This window comes from Bradysia coprophila, unplaced genomic scaffold (assembly GCF_014529535.1).
Source record: "Bradysia coprophila strain Holo2 unplaced genomic scaffold, BU_Bcop_v1 contig_151, whole genome shotgun sequence".
NCBI lineage: Eukaryota > Metazoa > Arthropoda > Insecta > Diptera > Sciaridae > Bradysia > Bradysia coprophila.
Genome location: NW_023503423.1, coordinates 3833830 through 3849599, shown reverse-complemented (window position 1 = coordinate 3849599; position 15770 = coordinate 3833830). Strand labels below are relative to the sequence as shown.

General features: G+C 37.3%; 1 long non-coding RNA gene across 1 annotated transcript; it reads left to right on the top strand.

Moving 5' to 3' along the window:
• The first annotated feature begins 1032 nt into the window (after window positions 1–1032).
• LOC119074522 lies at window positions 1033–12259 on the top strand. Its single transcript, XR_005087205.1, has 3 exons — window positions 1033–1240; window positions 6461–6469; window positions 12248–12259. It is a non-coding gene; the product is annotated as an uncharacterized LOC119074522 (long non-coding RNA).
• The last annotated feature ends 3511 nt before the right edge of the window (window positions 12260–15770 follow it).

Below are 15770 nucleotides of genomic sequence, written 5' to 3'. Positions count from 1 at the left end.
CATTTTTCCTTTCTTTATATAGATTTATATAGAAAGTTTGTGCCTTCAATTTGTTGAAAACTAATCGAAAGAAGTAACAGACTTTCGATAGTTGTAGTAACATGCGTCTGTGAATGATAGCTGAATGAAAATCGCTTTTTCCTCCAATGATTTCTTCGTAATATTTATTTGTCCAATCGTCGATTGAACGTGAGTTTCAATACAAAATCGCTGGATAATCTTAATCACACAGAAAGCGACAGTTATTTTCCATTGCGACCATAATCATCTTCGTACATAGATGAAGGACTCTTCATTGAAAAGCAGTGATGCAATGATGTCAATTGGATTTAATGCAGTGCAGTGATGATATTGCTGTTCATAATCTGCCATTTTCTATTGATAAAATACATTTTTTTCCGCAACAACTTTTCCGAGAGTTGATCAATTAAATAGTAGCTCAATGAAAACGAATTATATTGAATGGAGCTACCAATAACTGAAACAGCATCACCGGCAACAACAACAAAAAAATCCGTATCCCGTTTCATTTTCAGTTAATCGGAAAATGATAAAATAAATATTTTTCTGTTTGCTTTGGATTTTTCTACATTTTACCAGACACAAAATAATTGTCACGAAGAATAAATACTTCGTGACGTTTGATGCGATTCAGGAATTATTTGCAATTTTGTTGATATTCGAAAAGTTTCGGTATTTTAGTGTGTGTATCCTGTGCGGCCAATACATTATGTATACCAATACCGGATATGGTGTACGGATTCCTTCCAGTTGCATCATCTTTCAAACAAAACACAGTCTATGTAGAAAAAAAAGCCTCGAAGCCATTTACCTCGTCCAAACAAATTGAATTAATCAGCAAGCTTTGTAAGTTGTAGTTTCGTTGAAGGGTTTTTCAATCACGGAAAATTCGTGGATTTCGTTAAAGGCTGTGTAACTTATAATGTGGCTGCGGTTCTTATAATATAGCTGCAAGACTTATAAAAATATAGCTACTGAACGCATATCCTATTAATGTTGGTATTTACCTGCAATGTGAGTTACACAACTATATTATAGATTACAGAGCTACATTATGCATCGACAACACATGTTATAGCTAGGATTTGCATATTGTGGCTGTGTACTCTATATCATAGCTGTGTAACGCATATTTGACGTATGGAAAATATAGCTGTGTGCTGCATATCAGAAAATGTATGGGACCATGCATTCAAATTGTGATTCGTACTGACGCTTGGTCGGACTCAATGTTAACAGATAAAGAAAAATCGTAAAATAGCTTGGCTGATTTTAATAAAGCTTGATTGTCAGGTTATAGAAATACCTCTGCAATAGTCAAAATCCGTGGAAACACAGACGAACGAAAGTATATATCCGTATATATCAGAAATTTCAATACATTAGAAACGAATTAAGCCAAGTAACTGCTCCCAAATGTCAAACTATGCATTTCACAGAAAACAATTGAATAGGCGATTCTTCACGCAGGAAGTCTCAATTCACTTTCCTTCAGAACCTGAAACAATGCTCCAATGACAACTCACTAAAGTAAAAATGCTAAATATGAATACTACAGACTTGAATTAGGCTGTGTGCCTTATAATATAGCTGCAGGATTTATATTGCGGTAACAACGCTTCGAAATAAGAACGTGTTAAAGCACAAGCAAAATTAGCACAACAGCAGCATAGGTGACGGTCGGATTCTCAGGTTAAGCATCAATGGGCGCGGTTAGTACTTGGATGGGTGACCGCAAAATTCATGAAAGTTTAGGAAAAAATTTTATTTCTCGAGATAGATTTGAAACACGTCTCACAGCTATAATATAAGTTACACAGCTATTTTAACTACAGTCTTCGCAATATGCATTACACAGCTATATGCCAAAAAATGGGGGTGCTAAGTCCACTTATAGATCTCACACGCATATTGGGATTTTCCGTGAAGAAAATAAAGTCAATTGTTGGGCTTATGTATCCATGAAGCAAAAGTGTTGTATTTTCCAGGAATAACGAGTTTTCCGAATTTTCGTTTTTTGTCCTGATGGTCTGGGTGCATGACTCTAACCTTTTAAGAGTGATATCGCCAAAACTTGAACCAATTTTGGGGAAAATCAATACTTAGGTTCGGCGATCCGGGCGAGCTATAGCGCGTTGGATTCGTCTTTCAATTCTAGACAATACGTATCTTTTCCTTTTTGCTATTAATTGTGTACTTTTGGTGTAAATTGGTAAAATGCAGGCACATGTCATAGGGTAGGGAAAACACTTTTTTAGTATTAACTCGAGGTAGACGATTTTTTAAAAGTTGAAATGTTGTGCGAATGTGCGCCTCTAAAAGACCTATCATTAGAGTATAGGCACGAGTCGGTGCCACTGTACGTTCGGGAGTAAACAATGAAAGTATGGTCGATTTTCGCACAGTACTGCTGGCCTGCAACAGAACATTTCCGTGAAACCGACTATGGGGTGTTGTAGCTGGACACACTCACTATCATCCCACGTAAACTAAACCTCAGAAAAATTGTGTTGCATTCCAGGAAGTTGCACGAAGTAAAAAGCTGCCCAAACTTAACCAATTTTTTCATAGTTTCGAGTTCAACGAACGGCGTTAAAGTCTGATTGTGATCAAAAATTGTCCTTAAGTTATGCTATTTGCATTTAGTGATCATATCATGAGTCTAGGAACGAACAATGCCATTAATCTTTGTCTACACTCAGCTAGAGTGGTTTTTTTTCGTATGTCTGAAAATTTCAATTTCAAACCGCCTCAAAATATGGTATTAATTAGCTGATTCCAAAAATATGTTTTTTCTAATTTTTGGAATCATTTTAGTGATCCGGAAAAATCGTCAAAGTTTGTATGGAAATATATGGGAAAATTTTTTTTACATACAAACTTTGACGATTTTTCCGGATCACTAAAATGATTCCAAAAATTAGAAAAAACATATTTTTGGAATCAGCTAATTAATACCATATTTTGAGGCGGTCTAAAATTGAAATTTTCAGACATACGAAAAAAAACCACTCTAGCTGAGTGTAGACAAAGATTAATGGCATTGTTCGTTCCTAGACTCATGATATGATCACTAAATGCAAATAGCATAACTTAAGGACAATTTTTGATCACAATCAGACTTTAACGCCGTTCGTTGAACTCGAAACTATGAAAAAATTGGTTAAGTTTGGGCAGCTTTTTACTTCGTGCAACTTCCTGGAATGCAACACAATTTTTCTGAGGTTTAGTTTACGTGGGATGATAGTGAGTGTGTCCAGCTACAACACCCCATAGTCGGTTTCACGGAAATGTTCTGTTGCAGGCCAGCAGTACTGTGCGAAAATCGACCATACTTTCATTGTTTACTCCCGAACGTACAGTGGCACCGACTCGTGCCTATACTCTAATGATAGGTCTTTTAGAGGCGCACATTCGCACAACATTTCAACTTTTAAAAAATCGTCTACCTCGAGTTAATACTAAAAAAGTGTTTTCCCTACCCTATGACATGTGCCTGCATTTTACCAATTTACACCAAAAGTACACAATTAATAGCAAAAAGGAAAAGATACGTATTGTCTAGAATTGAAAGACGAATCCAACGCGGTATAGCTCGCCCGGATTGCCGAACCCTTGTTTTCAAATTGGTTCAAGTTTTGGCGATATCACTCTTAACCTTTTAAAGACACACACGCCGTCAACGGGCTTTTCGCCTAACTGACTGAATGACATTACCAACGAACAATTACATGTAACACAAAGAGACGCTATCGGTACTAAATCCAAGACGCAACCTAATAACCGATTCAATCGAATGTCACTATTGTGGACAACAACCTGACGAAACGAATTGTTTATGTTGCGGTTGAGTTTCAAATCCACAACTGGTCATGCAATAATCCAGTGTGGATTTTCGAATTTAACACTATGCTGTGGGACAAGTGGGTTTTTCCTGTAGAGGCGCCTCATTTTTTTCATAGTACTTCATTCTCTGCGGCTTCTTTTCATGTGAACCAACTGTGAAGTTGGTTCACATGAAAATAAGCGCAGTGACAGCAGTAATTGTATGACAGAATGTTCTAAGATATGGGGAAACTATTACATTTCTTCTTAGTTTCTAAACATCATTCTCCTATTGAGTGCTATTGACCTTTCGAAGGATACACTCAACAAAATTATTTTAATTAGAGAATCTGTTACTACTTTTGACCAAATTTCATTCTGTAAATTCATACAAAATCTATTACTTCGTTAGTTTCAAAATGCATTTAGGATACAATATAAGACCTTACCACACTTATTTACTTACTTATTTACGTGCGGATGTTCTTTGCAGACAGACCTTAACGAGTCACAAGATAAAATAAAATTTCCCACTTTTTCCCCTCTGTGAACTAATACTTCATCTACCGAAGAAAATAGGAAATTCCAACAAGAGAGAAGTTTTACTGCCAGAGCAAACAATGTTCAGTATGATCAGGCTGGGTCTAGATGAAACGGATTGCTGTATAAATTTCAATAAAAAGAAACCCAAATGTAGGTCAAATCACTCAGTTCTCGTTCCCCTTTTCATTATCTGGGGATTAAAAATTTGTGAAATAAAATATCTGTTTATCGCCCCTACATGGTATCCATCATTCAACCGATATAAATCCATCTAAAAATGTCATTGTCATTAATACTTTTTTAAGCTCTCTGGAAAATCCGAAATAATAAAATTGCCGGAAAACGGTTGCTATTCATCGAAAATCGTTTTTGTAATTGCCGTCAACATTAATGAAACCTTTTGTCTGTAGCTGTGTTAACGGTGTACGCTTTATATTGAAAGCATGGTTGTAAGTAGCTAACCCACTACCCTTTTGTTTTTAATACTGCTACGCTACAAGGTACAACTTTTCGATTAGGTAGGCAAAAGCAAAAACAGGAGACAAAAGTGTACACAAGACAGAAAACAAACACACACACACGAACAAGAACTCAATCTAGTAGAGAGCCAATTCCTGAACTGACATAAATCAGACAATATAATGATGATCGCTTGAATATATGCATAAATGGTAGCTTTTTCTGTGGCCCGGACTGGAAGAACAAGAACCATCGATAACTTTTTCGTTAAATGGAAAATAAATATTCTAATCCTTTTTAAAAGCTCGTTCAATATAGCATTCAGAACCAGGTACATAATGTACTGCAAGTGAAAGGATCCATAGGATGGATGTATGTATATACACATCTACGATATATTATCCACATGCTCCATTCTCCATCGTCTGCGGAAACTGTTTTTATTATTTTCTTTCTTTTTCTTCTTCTTTCTTTTCACCATTTTCTGTTTTATGTATGGTGGGTGACTGCCGATGATACAGACGACGAAGACGAAAAATTTCCTCTTTAATCGACTTAAAATCGGTTTGTATGTAAAAAACGAATTACACATTGAAGTGATGTATGAAAAGGAAAAGTTTTTCGGTTTTATTGGTGTTCAGTTAATTAATTAAATTTGACTGTTCACTATCACGATTAAGTCCTCTTTTTAATACACACTAGGTGGCATGAGTTCGATGCATGCCACAAACGATGTTCGACAAGTCATTTGTTTGATATTTTTTGCTTTAGCGATTGTAAGGCTGGCATTACATAATCACTGGTCGGATCAATTTGTAGGCACGTACACCGAACATGAGTGGTATTATTGAGTGAATGCAAAAACGGGTGTAATGGTAGGAGTGAGTTATTTCCGCATCACATCGGTAGGAAAGGGGATTTAAATGAACTGTGCAAAGAGTGCATTCAAGTTTTTATTTGGACCCAATGTGACCGTTTTTTCTTGCCGCGGTGGCAGCTGTTGCAATCGCACAAATCACAACAAATATATTTGTTTGCGAGCAGAAATGGTATTTGTTTTTATTTGCGAAGTCCTGTAGGAACAGTTTTAACTTCTAATTTCACGAACTAATGAAATTTGTCAAGCCGAATGAATGTACTGCAATTAATTAATCTACAATTTACACGCAAACACAAATTAATGTGTGCTGAGTTTCACATGGTCCGTGAGGACCGTCCAGGTAGCTCAATCGGTGGAGCGATGGAATCACGCCCTATATGTCACGGGTTCGACTCCCGTGTCAGGCATAGTTCATAGGGTTTTTCCTAATCGCAAATGATTTGTCTCTGCTGTTAGTTACCACTAGTCAGCACTATCGAACGTAATAGGTCTCTAAGAAAACAACAAAAAATGCTGAACACATACGTCACATGCGCAAGTAACAATCGTGATTCTAAAAATGTCAACCACTAGCGACACATATGTTCTAATAGATGAATCATACGATTTCTAATTTCCAATTGTAAAATCTCTCGAAAATATTGGTAATGCACAACAGGACCATTGGCGGCTTAGGTGCTTGGAAAGCATCAGCTTTCCTGCCCATCTTATCCTATCCTATCCTATCCACAGGTTATTTGAGTTCATCTGTTGCGCTATGTTGTTATGTCGTATTATCACCCTGTACAACAACATATGAGTTTGAATATTTGTCGAAAACGTAAAATTCATTCACCAAAATATAAATCTTTCGCATTAAGAGCTCCCTTTACTACCATATATGCGTTTTCACGGTGGGAAGCATGAGAAATCTGGCTGAAATGTAAACTGTTCAGCCCAAGGGTGTGATTCCTCAATATTACTGAGGGTATGGTCACGAATAATAAGGGAAAAGCCCCAAAAGTCAGCATTTACTAAGTTTACACCGAGTAAATAATTAATAAGTCTACGAAAGAAAATAGAAAAAACGAGAACGAAAACCATGGAATCGAAGATTTTATGGGAAAATAAGATTGTTCAATCAAGATCAATTTTTTTGGACCACCATGTACTTTTCAAAACATTTTCATTTCTTCTTTCGCATTCAGAATTTAAAGATTCACCTATCCCAGTTAATTTATGTTCGTGAAACACTTAGAAAGAAAAGAAATTGTAAGAAAATTGAGCATTAATGATTTTTTCGCCCCACAAACTTTTTGTATTTGGCAATTTTGTTCAGAATTCAAAACTCTACATTTTTGCAGAAGAAACTAAATTTCTAAATTTTCGAAATCTCTTCGTATTCAATAAAAAGTGTGAAACAAAAAACGGGTTTCTCGCTTTTGAGCTGTCGCCAAAAGTTATTGCATAGAATCTGAGCCTGCCACCCTAACTGTTCTTCATCAGGGTACTAAACTTTACCGAAAAACACTTTCACATGTTTCGGACCTCACTTTGGACGCAGGTCTTTCAGTGACCCCTAGACTAACCTTTTTATCCCCAGTTATGTAATGGATTTTTCATACCTAGGACCAACGCACTTCAAGCAAAAGTGCTATTTATGACAGCTGCCAAATAAAATACTTTTTGTATGAAATTTTATCCCCACTCTTTTTACAGTGTAAAATTTTGTATGGAGTACTGTCAAGTTTCAGTACCCTATTTAGAGTACCGCTTATGCTTGAAGTGCGTTGCTACGACCAAAAAAGTGCGACATCGTCCAATATGAAAAATACTATTCGTACCACGGACTAAAAGTCTGCTTTAGCGTATTCGCCTTCGGCTCTGTCTGGAAGCCTTTCACACGCTATAAAAGACTTTTAGTCCTAGGTACGAAATGTACTATTATATGCTGAGGGTGTCGCGTCGGAAGTTGTCCTTGAAACATGAAAGTACAGTTTTCGATACACTTAACATGTAAAAGAATTATGTCAAACTCGCGTTGCTATATAAACGTACAGTTACGTTGCAATGTACGAGTTACTGTTAAACTAGTTTCTATTGTTTGAACGAACTGTCACATAAACGTTGAGCTAAACAGAGTCAGTGTGCATTACGTTTACTGGTTTAAAGATTACTATTATGAGCCGAAGGCGAGGATGAAGGCCCAGTATGTTTTACTTTTAAAACTTTAAGTTGAGCGAGCGGGAAATAACTTTCCGCTGGCAGCAAGCGTTATTTGTCTCTACAACCTGTAGTCTTTCATAATAAACTTTAAAAACATAACGGTGGCCTTACAGTCATCATTTGTTGTATGAAATGCCAACTGTCATTTAGGTGAACGGAGGCAAAACGGATGACTGTGAATTCAGACTAATTATGTCAGCAGCAATTGCTACCATTGTTTATTATGGATAGATATGTATCGAAATGGAGACTCCATTATGGAGTAGATACAACTATTTGAAAAGGGACGAATTTCTAAGCCAGAACGACGTTTTTTTGTAGATCCTTCCATTCATATACTCAAAGCGTCGCTTCAAACGGTATATAAAAATTCAAAAATGATCTGCGTGTTGTGTGCAACAGCACTTGTAACTTTACACAATAAATTGTATTCTATTGTCACTACTGGACGTTGAAAATAGAAAATGATTCCTTTATTTAAGCGACAATGCCCAGGTATCACATAAAATAGATGTTCGACAGAAAATGTCGGTTTAAAATTTTGCCTATTGTTAACTGTTTCATTCAGGTTCAGTTCAGTATATATACTTTGAAATAGATGCACCTTCGGACAATAAAACGTAAATTGACAATGCCTGGCGAAAGCTCAGGCATTGTTTTGTTTTAAAACATTGCTGTTTTACGGATAGAAAGTGAATGAATTTTGAAATTGGACCTATCCAAGTTTATTGTTCCAATTTTTTTTTTTGTAAAAAATAATCGCCAATTTGATGACAAAAAAATAGTGAAAATTGTTTTCTTTTGTTTCAGGACGCACGGATGGGAGCGAAACAACTACAGAAGCGGAAGCAGCAGAAACTTGGTTGGCCACGCGTATTCTTGGGTTATTAACACACTGTTTATGTTGTTATTGCTTGAGAATACACGTAGTTGACAAGTGTTACACAACAATACATCAACTCAGCTAAAAATCTAATTTTCTTAACTGCTCGATCAGTACTTGTATCTTGTAAATATTAATCGTTTTGAAGTTTAACAGTATTTTACATGACTAGGGATAATAAGATGAAAAGTAGAGCTTTCGTGTGAATTTTGTTGATCCGAGGCGAAGCCGAGTAAACGAGACATTTCATTTTTATCCCGAGTTATGTAATGGATTTTACATGCTGAGGGCGTCGAAATTAGTGCTTGAAACATGAAAAGTAGGGCGTATCGAATTTTCAGAATTTTAAGGGCCGCGATAGCCTGTGTGCGGAAAACGTAGATCATTGAAAACTAAGTCCAGGCATATGGTTAATGGATCCGAAGGTGCCCGGGAAGAAGTCCCACCGGACGACTTTAACTTTCAAATGGTCATAACTCGGGAAGTTAAGAGTATTTTTGAAAACAATGTTCTAGCAGGATGTAGAGCGTTAAAAACTCTACAAAACTGCCAAAGAAACCGATGGTCCAAAAGGTGTGTCTGTCGAGGTTTTCTAACATCGAAAGTTCAACATTTTGGTTTTTTACTTTTATTTCCTGAGAGACAAATTATTAACTTTAGCTTTTGGCATGAGGTTGTAGTGGAGGTCGAGTACTACCAGTACACTAGGCATTGTCCCGGTCGGCGATCCATCCGAAACCACTTTTTCAACATTTTTGAATGGACTTTTTAAGTGTACCCACGTCGCCCACGAAGCCATTGCAGAGAATGTAACCGGTGTTGCTGAGTCGAGGTAACCTTGGCCAGTAAGTGCACATAATATTCCATAACAGTAGCTGAACTCTTTTACAAAATATTTAAGAATTCGGTGTAGCACATTTTGTACTACAAAATCTGAGAAAGTGAAATTTGTGAGAAAAACAACAAAAAATCGTTTTAATTAGTTATTTGACCCACGAACAGTAGTAAGAAGTCAACGAAATCGAAATACACATTTTTCGATATTTTTACAAAAGGTTGAACTTCGTGGTATACCGTGTCAATATAATGTGCTACATCGAGATCCCAAATATTTTGTAAAAGAGTTCAGCTACTGTTATGGAATATTATGTGCACTTACTGGCCAAGGTTACCTCGACTCAGCAACACCGGTTACATTGTCTGCAATGGCTTCGTGGGCGACGTGGGTACACTTAAAAAGTCCATTCAAAAATGTTGAAAAAGTGGTTTCGGATGGATCGCCGACCGGGACAATGCCTAGTGTACTGGTAGTACTCGACCTCCACTACAACCTCATGCCAAAAGCTAAAGTTAATAATTTGTCTCTCAGGAAATAAAAGTAAAAAACCAAAATGTTGAACTTTCGATGTTAGAAAACCTCGACAGACACACCTTTTGGACCATCGGTTTCTTTGGCAGTTTTGTAGAGTTTTTAACGCTCTACATCCTGCTAGAACATTGTTTTCAAAAATACTCTTAACTTCCCGAGTTATGACCATTTGAAAGTTAAAGTCGTCCGGTGGGACTTCTTCCCGGGCACCTTCGGATCCATTAACCATATGCCTGGACTTAGTTTTCAATGATCTACGTTTTCCGCACACAGGCTATCGCGACCCTTAAAATTCTCAAAATTCGATACGCCCTAATGAAAAGTACGGTTTTCGGCGCATGTAGCATGTAAAATAATTTTCATGCTTCGGGGCCGAAAATGAGGGCAATTTTTCAAAGTTTCTCGGGTTTTCTGCCCTTTGCATGAAAATTCACATGTGTGACATTTGTGATAAAGTGTGAGAGAGATAGATTTAATGCTAGGAGTAGTGCTACGGTAAAGCTAAATAGCCTTAAGATAAACAGATAATAGCGGCCGAGTGAAAATGTACCAAATTTATAGCAAATAAATTACTAGTCAAAATGTTATATGGACGATTTGGTTATCATAAGAAAAAATTCTTCACACTTCATTTAGGGCAAAAGGACCCATGAAAATGGGTCAAACATTAGGATATACTTACACTAACAAAAAAGAGTTGAAAATCTTACTACCTGCTGCATGTAACTTTGTCTCCAGGTAATCTGCTACAGCTGTATTTGTTGTGAGAGAGCTGCAGCTGTGGCAGTTTATGTAGGTTACCCAGAGACAAAGTTACTTGCAACGGGTAAGATTTTCAACTCTTCAATTCCAGTGTTGCGTGTATTGAAACATTTTCAGTGAAGCTAGTTACCACATTGTGATAATACCACAATTCACAGAATTTCTATCCGATTCAGGCTAAGCGTTTTAGAAAACAATTCGCCACTACTCCATAGCGTGTCATCTTCGCACTTTGTGAGTGGAGACATAATCAACACAGCATTTTACACATCTGGTGAAAAAAGGCCGGCAAAGGCGTAACTCCAATCAAACTTGTATCAATTTTACACATATTGAATTGGAAGAAACAAAAATGGTAATAACTCCTTCAAAGCTCCTTTACCCCTTTTTTAATGTAGGGACTGACAGTCCCCAGCGTAATTTAAAAATGATTCATCGGGAACAAGTTTAACGGGATGCTCATAAATAAAAAATTATTTTCGAACACAAAATATGAAAAATTCAAACGGAACATGAAGGCTATTCCCCACAAAAATGAAAGAAACCAATATGCATAGTAGATATCCCATAAATGGCTATGAGTATGATGGCACCCACATTTTATATACTTGTTATACAAAACTGTACATTGAATAAATTTAATATATTTGCTGGCATCGACTTTTCTCGCCTAAACTACGTGACAAAAAATATTTTTCCAATAAACGAGTCAGCGGAGAATGGCTGTAATACGTGTAATATCCCATCACTTAATTCACGTTGAGTTTTCTTATTATTATGTTAATAACAGGTAACCCGCTGAACCAAAATTTAAAAAAAAGAAAAAGAAAACTTTCCGTCGAATTAAGCGGCATCTCAGATTCCTCGGAGTAAAATGTGACGCTGGTTCACTCATATTATCAGCCGTCATTTTGACGCAATTCTTTTATCGCCGACGAATTTTTGTGAAGTTAAACTTTTGCGCCCCAAAGCCGAGAGAATCACCCAAAACGATATTAGTTACTTTGACAATTCACACAGACCCACGGTGGAACTTGCGTCGAAACAATTTTTAATGAGTTTTCTTGCGGAAAGATCCATGAAGTCCAGACCAGAAACCAAAAATTCAATGCGGGAATAAAGGATAATTGTGATCCGATACAAATAGTATGATGACTGCTAGTGTTACTGTTGTGTAGACAAATAATGGGGGTTTCAGAAATCACGAACAAAAACGGAGGAGTGTGAGGCAGAAATGTCTTAAAAGTTGGAAAAACGTATTGAATAAGTGTCTTGTTTCTGCAGCAGAAGATCGATTGAGGCGAGTGCGGCATCAGTGGATAGACTATCCTTGGATAGATAGTGACAGTAACGAGACCAGATCATACAACCTTTTGACGGGACTCTTCAAACGGAAGATATCGACGTGTCACTCCGCTCGCTTCAAGTTTTCCAATTTTTAGCCCCGTACGAAGTACGAAGGGGCTTATAGGATTACGATGCCGTGTGTAATTGATGGAATTCGAAGCAGACGGTAAGGGCAAAGTGTTTGCCTATGTTCATAGATAACGAATCCGCAATAAAAATTTTGTCTGTCCGTCTGTCCTTCTGTCCGTCTGTCCGTCTGTCACGTCGATATCTTGAGTAAATCAAATCCGATTTCAAAAAATTTTTTTTTCCCTGAAAGGTAGTTGAAATAGTGAGGCTAAGTTCGAAGATGGGCGATTTTGGGTCGACCCCTCCAGAGCTGGGGCCCCATAAGTGCTTTAAGGTTTTCCAAAGATTTCTCTGGCCATTTAAAGGCTACACTTGTAAGTGATACATCAAATGAAAGGTATTTACAATACCTATCCACAAAAAAAAAGTTTATGGAAATTGGATGACCGACTCGTGAGTTAGACCCCTTGGTGTGAACTAGGTACAGGGCGGCAATCCGTTTTTGCTTGTAGGTTAGTCAAATTTGAACGGATTTAGATAGATTTTGATTTATTAGATAGGTATTGACCGTACCAATCAGGGAAAAAAAAGTTTATGAAATTCGGTTTACCGGAGCGTGAGCTAGGTCTCTTGTAGTGAGCTTATATGTGGCTACTCGGCCGTACAGTGAAGGTGGTGTTTTTTGTTAATATCTCGAGTAAAATTTAACCGAATTTCATGAATTTTTGTTTGTTTGAAAGGTACTAACGAATGTAAAGCAGCCGTTGTACTTTCCACCTCCTAACAAAATAGCCGTCGGCCGCCATTTTGGATTTTTGTAAAATCAATATAAATCGGTGAAAATGATAATTCCAAAATCACTGATCAGTGGGAAGTGTAGTTTGTGTTACTTTTGAAAGGAACGTCGTACGGGGCTTCGTAATTGCGCTATGCGCAATTTTTAAGACGTACACATTGCATAAGAATTTTACGACGTTTACGGGCGCAATAGGCTTACGGTAAGAGTAGGGCGACGGACGAAGTAGGGTCACGTGCGCAATAGATGTACGGGTTTGTACGGGGCTCAGTCGCAGCAAACGCTCCGACTGTTCTGACGGCTCGTTTTTTCTTTATCTCATGTGATTGAGCGTGAAAAACTGTGAAACTAAATTTTTTCCAGGAAAATGGAAAATCGCTTTTCTGGCCGGAAAAATAGTCAAATGTCTAGCGAGCGTGACAACTTTCTTCGAAAATTCTATTTTCCCTTCAATGCCTTATTCAATACCAACATTTCATGGAACAACTTTTTAACAATGTGAAACAAAATGGCGTCGATATAGGAGTTTTCCCAAAAAGTGACCCGGAAAATTTGTAGCCTTTGAGTTCATCTCACACCGTCAAATCGAGACAGATTTCAATGAATAAGGTCTTTTTGGAAGTCTTCTTGTCGAGATATAAACCAGGATTGTCACTGTTCACGGTTCATTTGCTGATAGATTTTTGCGAAAATCCTGTCAACAACATTTTAGAATTCAGGATCAGGATGGTCAATGGCCTTCAACACCAGAATTTGTGCAGCTCGAATGTATAAATTCGATGATTTAACGCCAGAAGTGTTCCCAGCTCTAGAACCTATAGCTTTTACACAATTTCATCAGATTTTTTTCATGTTTTTTTGGATTTATGTAATTATTGCTAACAACTGATCATTCGTTTAAGAGTGATATCGCCAAAACTTGAACCAATTTGAAAACAATGGTTCGGCGATCCAGGCAAGCTATAGCTCGTTTGAATCGTCTTTCAATTCTAAGAAATAGGGATCTTTTAGTTTTTCTGTTAATTTCCCATTTTCGGAGTGAACACGTGAAAAGTCATAGCATGTCAAGGGGTGGTGAAAACAGGTTTCTTGTGATAGCTCAAGATAGAAATGTTTCTAAAAGTTGAAAATTTGTAGGAATATAGGCCTTTGGCAGACCTTCATAAAGAGTATAATCATCGGTATGGGCCGCCACCGGTTCTAGACTTATGACTCAAAATATGGTCAATGTTTGGACAGTCCTACTGGCTTGCAACAGAATTTATCCGCGGAACTGACTATAGGGTGTTGTAGCTGGACTTACCCTCTTTCATTCGACGTATAAAAAACCCCAGATAAATTCTGTCGCAAGCCATAAAGTTAGTTGAAGTAAAATGTCGCTCCAGGAGACCCATATTTTTCAGTGTTTTAACTTGTTTTTTGTCTTCAAACAGGCTGGAGCGATGGGAATGAAATAAACTAAATCAAAATTACATGTTCAGCTCGAAATTGTCCTGAACCGCGCGATCATTGGTCTTGAAAATGTTGCTTTCCTCCTTCTTCGTAGAAGGTGGAAAACCTCATTTCTTTTACTTCACAAAATGAACAGAAACTCATTTGCTTGCTACGAATATAGGTTTATTGTAAAGCAGAGATGCGCAGCGTTCGTTTACATATAAAAAACGTTATTTTACACACATTTCCATATTGTGTGACCTCTTGTGAAGCACAAATTACATCTTGAGTGGCCATTTATTGACTGTAAACGAACGCTGCGCATCTCTGCTTTACAATAAACCTATATTCGTAGCAAGCAATTGAGTTTCTGTTAATTTTGTGAAGTAAAAGAAATGAGGTTTTCCACCTACTACGAAGTAGGAGGAAAGCAAACTTTTTAAGACCAGTGATCGCTCGGTTCAGGACAATTTCGAGCTGAACATGTAATTTTGATTTAGTTTATTTCATTCCCATCGCTCCAGCCTGTTTGAAGACCAAAAACAAGTTGAAAACACTGAAAAATATGGGTCTCCTGGAGCGACATTTTACTTCAACTAACTTTATGGCTTGCAACAGAATTTATCTGGGGTTTTTTATACGTCGAATGAAAGAGGGTAAGTCCAGCTACAACACCCTATAGTCAGTTCCGCGGATAAATTCTGTTGCAAGCCAGTAGCACTGACCAAACATTGACCATATTTTGAGTCATAAGTCTAGAACCGGTGGCGGCCCATACCGATGATTATACTCTTTATGAAGGTCTGCGAAAGGCCTATATTCCTACAAATTTTCAACTTTTAGAAACATTTCTATCTTGAGCTATCACAAAAAAACTGTTTTCACCACCCCTTGACATGCTATGACTTTTCACGTGTTCACTCCGAAAATGGTAAATTAACAGAAAAACTAAAAGATCCCTATTTCTTAGAATTGAAAGACGATTCAAACGAGCTATAGCTTGCCTGGATCGCCGAACCATTGTATTTATTTTCACCAAAATTGGTTCAAGTTTTGCCGATATCACTCTTAAAGACAAAATTCGAAAAACTAAAAGCAAGCGAGCTGACTTTTTTCGACACAAGTGTCTCGACTATAGTATGTATTTAACATACTGTTAAGGGACATTATTGGGTGT